Genomic DNA, 8462 nt, shown 5'->3' with positions numbered 1-8462 from the left:
CCTGGGACTCCTATCAAGTTTCACGAGGAGTCAGGCATCGTCTCCTTTGGAGGCACTGATCTCCGCGTACCTCTGGAGTTTTCAAAGGATGTGAGGCCTCCGGTCGCGATGAGGTGGGGAACTAGGTCTTTCTCTGTGGTCTCCACAGGGGATTCAGACATCCTTTCTTCTTGGGAGATGCAAGACGAGCCTGCATTCAAGTCACTGCAGGGATATCCGGCCTTATTTCGAGTCCTGGCATCGCGGTGTCCATTCCACTTGAGGCCTCAAACTCAGGATCCCTCTCACATACCTAGAGCTGAGAGAAGCCTCCTCTTGAGGTGCTTGTGGTAAGGTGGTATTCCTCAGGAGTCGAAGCCAGGGACTAACCTCTCATCTCGTGTTGATTCTTCGTCCACAGAGCTCTTTCGTGTTCCTACAGTGACCTCAGGATCCCTCTAGCCTTGAAACAGTGTTCTTGGGGTTTCTCTGGAGTGCCATCAAGGAAATCAAGGCTCCTTTCATGTGTGATGTGCAACACGGAATTGCTCTGCACGCAGTGCAGGGGAATCGGGCCTCATCTCGCGGCGAGGGGGAAGTCTCATGGTTTTTCTCGAGTTGCGGCGGGAACCTGGGGTATATTCTCGAGTTACGACGGGGATGGCCCTTCCACACACGTGTGTGTTCAGCCATGTCAGGACTCCTGCCTAGTTGCGAGGAACAACTCGGGATTCTCCTCGAGGCTTTGCAGGGCAATTGGGACGCCTCTCCAGCTGAGACGGGAGACCAAGGGTCCCTTTCCAAGTGCCACAGGAATCCTGGGTCTCCTATCAAGTTTCACGAGGAGTCAGGCATCGTCTCCTTTGGAGGCACTGATCTCCGCATACCTCTGGAGTTTTCAAAGGATTTGAGGCCTCCTGTCGCGATGAGGTGGGGAACTAGGTCTTTCTCTGTGGTCTCCACAGGGGATTCAGACACCCTTTCGTCTTGGGAGATTCAAGACGAGCCTGCATTCCAGTCACTGCAGGGATATCCGGCCTTATTTCGAGTCAGGGCATCGCGGTGTCCATTCCACTTGAGGCCGCAAACTCAGGGTCCCTCTCACATACCTAGAGCTGAGAGAAGCCTCCTCTTGAGGTGCTTTTGGTAAGGTGGTATTCCTCTGGAGTCGAAGCCAGGGACTAACCTCTCATCTCGAGTTGATTTTTGGCCCACGGAGCTCTTTCGTGTTGCTACAGTAACCTCAGGATCCCTCTAGCCTTGAAACAGTGTTCTTGGGGTTTCTCTGGAGTGCCATCAAGGAAATCAAGGCTCCTTTCATGTGTGATGTGCAACACGGAATTGCTCTGCACGCAGTGCAGGGGAATCGGGCCTCATCTCGCGGCGAGGGGGAAGTCTCATGGTTTTTCTCGAGTTGCGGCGGGAACCTGGGGTATATTCTTGAGTTACGACGGGGATGGCCCTTCCACCCACGTGTTTCTTCAGCCACGTCAGGACTCCTGCCTAGTTGCGAGGGACAACTCGGGATTCTCCTCGAGGCTTGGCAGGGCAATTGGAACGCCTCTCCAGCTGAGGCGGGAGACCAAGGGTCCCTTTCCACGTGCCACAAGAATCCTGGGACTCCTATCAAGTTTCACGAGGAGTCAGGCATCGTCTCCTTTGGAGGCACTGATCTCCGCGTACCTCTGGAGTTTTCAAAGGATGTGAGGCCTCCGGTCGCGATGAGGTGGGGAACTAGGTGTTTCTTTGTGGTCTCCACAGGGGATTCAGACATCCTTTCTTCTTGGGAGATGCAAGACGAGCCTGCATTCAAGTCACTGCAGGGATATCCGGCCTTATTTCGAGTCAGGGCATCGCGGTGTCCATTCCACTTGAGGCCTCAAACTCAGGATCCCTCTCACATACCTAGAGCTGAGAGAAGCCTCCTCTTGAGGTGCTTGTGGTAAGGTGGTATTCCTCAGGAGTCGAAGCCAGGGACTAACCTCTCATCTCGTGTTGATTCTTGGTCCACAGAGCTCTTTCGTGTTCCTACAGTGACCTCAGGATCCCTCTAGCCTTGAAACAGTGTTCTTGGGGTTTCTCTGGAGTGCCATCAAGGAAATCAAGGCTCCTTTCATGTGTGATGTGCAACACGGAATTGCTCTGCACGCAGTGTAGGGGAATCGGGCCTCATCTCGCGGCGAGGGGGAAGTCTCATGGTTTTTCTCGAGTTGTGGCGGGAACCTGGGGTATATTCTCGAGTTACGACGGGGATGGCCCTTCCACACACGTGTGTGTTCAGCCATGTCAGGACTCCTGCCTAGTTGCGAGGGACAACTCGGGATTCTCCTCGAGGCTTTGCAGGGCAATTGGGACGCCTCTCCAGCTGAGACGGGAGACCAAGGGTCCCTTTCCACGTGCCACAGGAATCCTGGGTCTCCTATCAAGTTTCACGAGGAGTCAGGCATCGTCTCCTTTGGAGGCACTGATCTCCGCATACCTCTGGAGTTTTCAAAGGATTTGAAGCCTCCTGTCGCGATGAGGTGGGGAACTAGTTCTTTCTCTGTGGTCTCCACAGGGGATTCAGACACACTTTCGTCTTGGGAGATGCAAGACGAGCCTGCATTCCAGTCACTGCAGGGATATCCGGCCTTATTTCGAGTCAGGGCATCGCGGTGTCCATTCCACTTGAGGCCGCAAACTCAGGGTCCCTCTCACATACCTAGAGCTGAGAGAAGCCTCCTCTTGAGGTGCTTGTGGTAAGGTGGTTTTCCTCTGGAGTCGAAGCCAGGGACTAACCTCTCATCTCGAGTTGATTTTTGGCCCACGGAGCTTTTTCGTGTTGCTACAGTAACCTCAGGATCCCTCTAGCCTTGAAACAGTGTTCTTGGGGTTTCTCTGGAGTGCCATCAAGGAAATCAAGGCTCCTTTCATGTGTGATGTGCAACACGGAATTGCTCTGCACGCAGTGCAGGGGAATCGGGCCTCATCTCGCGGCGAGGGGGAAGTCTCATGGTTTTTCTCGAGTTGCGGCGGGAACCTGGGGTATATTCTCGAGTTACGACGGGGATGGCCCTTCCACCCACGTGTTTCTTCAGCGACGTCAGGACTCCTGCCTAGTTGCGAGGGACAACTCTGGATTCTCCTCGAGGCTTGGCAGGGCAATTGGGACGCCTCTCCAGCTGAGGCGGGAGACCAAGAGTCCCTTTCCAAGTGCCACAGGAATCCTTGGACTCCTATCAAGTTTCACGAGGAGTCAGGCATCGTCTCCTTTGGAGGCACTGATCTCCGCGTACCTCTGGAGTTTTCAAAGGATGTGAGGCTATCGGTAGCGATGAGGTGGGGAACTAAGTCTTTCTCTGTGCTTTCCACAGGGGATTCAGACATCCTTTCGTCCTGGGAGATGCAAGACGAGCCTGCATTCCAGTCACTGCAGGGATATCCGGCCTTAATTCGAGTCAGGGCATCGCGGTGTCCATTCCACTTGAGGCCGCAAACTCAGGGTCCCTCTCACATACCTAGAGCTGAGAGAAGCCTCCTCTTGAGGTGCTTGTGGTAAGGTGGTATTCCTCTGGAGATGAATCCAGGGACTAACCTCTCTTTTCGAGTTGATTTTTGGTCCACAGAGTTCTTTCGTGTTGCTACAGTGACCTCAGGATCCCTCTATCCTTGAAACAGTGTTCTTGGGGTTTCTCTGGAGTGCCATCAAGGAAATCAAGGCTCCTTTCATGTGTGATGTGCAAGACGGAATTGCTCTGCACGCAGTACAGGGGAATCGGGCCTCATCTCGCATCGAGGGGAAGTCTCATGATTTTTCTCGAGTTGCGGCGGGAACCTGGGGTATATTCTCGAGTTACGACGGGGATGGTCCTTCCACCCACGTGTTTGTTCAGCCACGTCAGGACTCCTGCCTAGTTGCGAGGGACAACTCGGGATTCTCCTCGAGGCTTGGCAGGGCAATTGGGACGCCTCTCCAGCTGAGGCAGGAGACCAAGGATCCCTTTCCACGTGCCACAAGAATCCTGGGACTCCTATCAAGTTTCACGAGGAGTCAGGCATCTTCTCCTTTGGAGGCACTGATCTCCGTGTACCTCTGGAGTTCTCAAAGGATGTGAGGCCTCCGGTCGCGATGAGGTGGGGAACTAGGTGTTTCTCTGTGGTCTCCACAGGGGATTCAGACATCCTTTCTTCTTGGGAGATGCAAGACGAGCCTGCATTCAAGTCACTGCAGGGATATCTGGCCTTTTTCGAGTCAGGGCATCGCGGTGTCCATTCCACTTGAGGCCTCAAACTCAGGATCCCTCTCACATACCTAGAGCTGAGAGAAGCCTCCTCTTGAGGTGCTTGTGGTAAGGTGGTATTCCTCAGGAGTCGAAGCCAGGGACTAACCTCTCATCTCGTGTTGATTCTTGGTCCACGGAGCTCTTTCGTGTTGCTACAGTGACCTCAGGATCCCTCTAGCCTTGAAACAGTGTTCTTGGGGTTTCTCTGGAGTGCCATCAAGGAAATCAAGGCTCCTTTCATGTGTGATGTGCAACACGGAATTGCTCTGCACGCAGTGCAGGGAAATCGGGCCTCATCTCGCGGCGAGGGGGAAGTCTCATGGTTTTTCTCGAGTTGCGGCGGGAACCTGGGGTATATTCTCGAGTTACGACGGGGATGGCCCTTCCACCCACGTGTTTCTTCAGCCACGTCAGGACTCCTGCCTAGTTGCGAGGGACAACTCTGGATTCTCCTCGAGGCTTGGCAGGGCAATTGGAACGCCTCTCCAGCTGAGGCGGGAGACCAAGGGTCCCTTTCCACGTGCCACAAGAATCCTGGGACTCCTATCAAGTTTCACGAGGAGTCAGGCATCGTCTCCTTTGGAGGCACTGATCTCCGCGTACCTCTGGAGTTTTCAAAGGATGTGAGGCCTCCGGTCGCGATGAGGTGGGGAACTAGGTCTTTCTCTGTGGTCTCCACAGGGGATTCAGACATCCTTTCTTCTTGGGAGATGCAAGACGAGCCTGCATTCAAGTCACTGCAGGGATATCCGGCCTTATTTCGAGTCCTGGCATCGCGGTGTCCATTCCACTTGAGGCCTCAAACTCAGGATCCCTCTCACATACCTAGAGCTGAGAGAAGCCTCCTCTTGAGGTGCTTGTGGTAAGGTGGTATTCCTCAGGAGTCGAAGCCAGGGACTAACCTCTCATCTCGTGTTGATTCTTGGTCCACAGAGCTCTTTCGTGTTCCTACAGTGACCTCAGGATCCCTCTAGCCTTGAAACAGTGTTCTTGGGGTTTCTCTGGAGTGCCATCAAGGAAATCAAGGCTCCTTTCATGTGTGATGTGCAACACGGAATTGCTCTGCACGCAGTGCAGGGGAATCGGGCCTCATCTCGCGGCGAGGGGGAAGTCTCATGGTTTTTCTCGAGTTGCGGCGGGAACCTGGGGTATATTCTCGAGTTACGACGGGGATGGCCCTTCCACACACGTGTGTGTTCAGCCATGTCAGGACTCCTGCCTAGTTGCGAGGGACAACTCGGGATTCTCCTCGAGGCTTTGCAGGGCAATTGGGACGCCTCTCCAGCTGAGACGGGAGACCAAGGGTCCCTTTCCACGTGCCACAGGAATCCTGGGTCTCCTATCAAGTTTCACGAGGAGTCAGGCATCGTCTCCTTTGGAGGCACTGATCTCCGCATACCTCTGGAGTTTTCAAAGGATTTGAGGCCTCCTGTCGCGATGAGGTGGGGAACTAGGTCTTTCTCTGTGGTCTCCACAGGGGATTCAGACACCCTTTCGTCTTGGGAGATTCAAGACGAGCCTGCATTCCAGTCACTGCAGGGATATCCGGCCTTATTTCGAGTCAGGGCATCGCGGTGTCCATTCCACTTGAGGCCGCAAACTCAGGGTCCCTCTCACATACCTAGAGCTGAGAGAAGCCTCCTCTTGAGGTGCTTGTGGTAAGGTGGTATTCCTCTGGAGTCGAAGCCAGGGACTAACCTCTCATCTCGAGTTGATTTTTGGCCCACGGAGCTCTTTCGTGTTGCTACAGTGACCTCAGGATCCCTCTAGCCTTGAAACAGTGTTCTTGGGGTTTCTCTGGAGTGCCATCAAGGAAATCAAGGCTCCTTTCATGTGTGATGTGCAACACGGAATTGCTCTGCACGCAGTGCAGGGGAATCGGGCCTCATCTCGCGGCGAGGGGGAAGTCTCATGGTTTTTCTCGAGTTGCGGCGGGAACCTGGGGTATATTCTCGAGTTACGACGGGGATGGCCCTTCCACCCACGTGTTTCTTCAGCGACGTCAGGACTCCTGCCTAGTTGCGAGGGACAATTCTGGATTCTCCTCGAGGCTTGGCAGGGCAATTGGGACGCCTCTCCAGCTGAGGCGGGAGACCAAGAGTCCCTTTCCAAGTGCCACAGGAATCCTGGGACTCCTATCAAGTTTCACGAGGAGTCAGGCATCGTCTCCTTTGGAGGCACTGATCTCCGCGTACCTCTGGAGTTTTCAAAGGATGTGAGGCTATCGGTAGCGATGAGGTGGGGAACTAAGTCTTTCTCTGTGCTTTCCACAGGGGATTCAGACATCCTTTCGTCCTGGGAGATGCAAGACGAGCCTGCATTGAAGTCACTGCAGGGATATCCGGCCTTATTTCGAGTCAGGGCATCGCGGTGTCCATTCCACTTGAGGCCGCAAACTCAGGGTCCCTCTCACATACCTAGAGCTGAGAGAAGCCTCCTCTTGAGGTGCTTGTGGTAAGGTGGTATTCCTCTGGAGATGAATCCAGGGACTAACCTCTCTTTTCGAGTTGATTTTTGGTCCACAGAGATCTTTCGTGTTGCTACAGTGACCTCAGGATCCCTCTATCCTTGAAACAGTGTTCTTGGGGTTTCTCTGGAGTGCCATCAAGGAAATCAAGGCTCCTTTCATGTGTGATGTGCAAGACGGAATTGCTCTGCACGCAGTACAGGGGAATCGGGCCTCATCTCGCATCGAGGGGAAGTCTCATGATTTTTCTCGAGTTGCGGCGGGAACCTGGGGTATATTCTTGAGTTACGACGGGGATGGCCCTTCCACCCACGTGTTTCTTCAGCCACGTCAGGACTCCTGCCTAGTTGCGAGGGACAACTCGGGATTCTCCTCGAGGCTTGGCAGGGCAATTGGAACGCCTCTCCAGCTGAGGCGGGAGACCAAGGGTCCCTTTCCACGTGCCACAAGAATCCTGGGACTCCTATCAAGTTTCACGAGGAGTCAGGCATCGTCTCCTTTGGAGGCACTGATCTCCGCGTACCTCTGGAGTTTTCAAAGGATGTGAGGCCTCCGGTCGCGATGAGGTGGGGAACTAGGTGTTTCTTTGTGGTCTCCACAGGGGATTCAGACATCCTTTCTTCTTGGGAGATGCAAGACGAGCCTGCATTCAAGTCACTGCAGGGATATCCGGCCTTATTTCGAGTCAGGGCATCGCGGTGTCCATTCCACTTGAGGCCTCAAACTCAGGATCCCTCTCACATACCTAGAGCTGAGAGAAGCCTCCTCTTGACGTGCTTGTGGTAAGGTGGTATTCCTCAGGAGTTGAAGCCAGGGACTAACCTCTCATCTCGTGTTGATTCTTGGTCCACAGAGCTCTTTCGTGTTCCTACAGTGACCTCAGGATCCCTCTAGCCTTGAAACAGTGTTCTTGGGGTTTCTCTGGAGTGCCATCAAGGAAATCAAGGCTCCTTTCATGTGTGATGTGCAACACGGAATTGCTCTGCACGCAGTGCAGGGGAATCGGGCCTCATCTCGCGGCGAGGGGGAAGTCTCATGGTTTTTCTCGAGTTGTGGCGGGAACCTGGGGTATATTCTCGAGTTACGACGGGGATGGCCCTTCCACACACGTGTGTGTTCAGCCATGTCAGGACTCCTGCCTAGTTGCGAGGGACAACTCGGGATTCTCCTCGAGGCTTTGCAGGGCAATTGGGACGCCTCTCCAGCTGAGACGGGAGACCAAGGGTCCCTTTCCACGTGCCACAGGAATCCTGGGTCTCCTATCAAGTTTCACGAGGAGTCAGGCATCGTCTCCTTTGGAGGCACTGATCTCCGCGTACCTCTGGAGTTTTCAAAGGATGTGAGGCCTCCGGTCGCGATGACGTGGGGAACTAGGTCTTTCTCTGTGGTCTCCACAGGGGATTCAGACATCCTTTCGTCCTGGGAGATGCAAGACGAGCCTGCATTGAAGTCACTGCAGGGATATCCGGCCTTATTTCGAGTCAGGGCATCGCGGTGTCCATTCCACTTGAGGCCGCAAACTCAGGGTCCCTCTCACATACCTAGAGCTGAGAGAAGCCTCCTCTTGAGGTGCTTGGGGTAAGGTGGTATTCCTCTGGAGACGAATCCAGGGACTAACCTCTCTTTTCGAGTTGATTTTTGGTCCACAGAGTTCTTTCGTGTTGCTACAGTGACCTCAGGATCCCTCTATCCTTGAAACAGTGTTCTTGGGGTTTCTCTGGAGTGCCATCAAGGAAATCAAGGCTCCTTTCATG

This window comes from Cervus elaphus, chromosome X (genome assembly GCF_910594005.1).
Source record: "Cervus elaphus chromosome X, mCerEla1.1, whole genome shotgun sequence".
Taxonomy (NCBI): Eukaryota; Metazoa; Chordata; class Mammalia; order Artiodactyla; family Cervidae; genus Cervus; species Cervus elaphus.
This window is presented reverse-complemented; position numbering follows the sequence as displayed.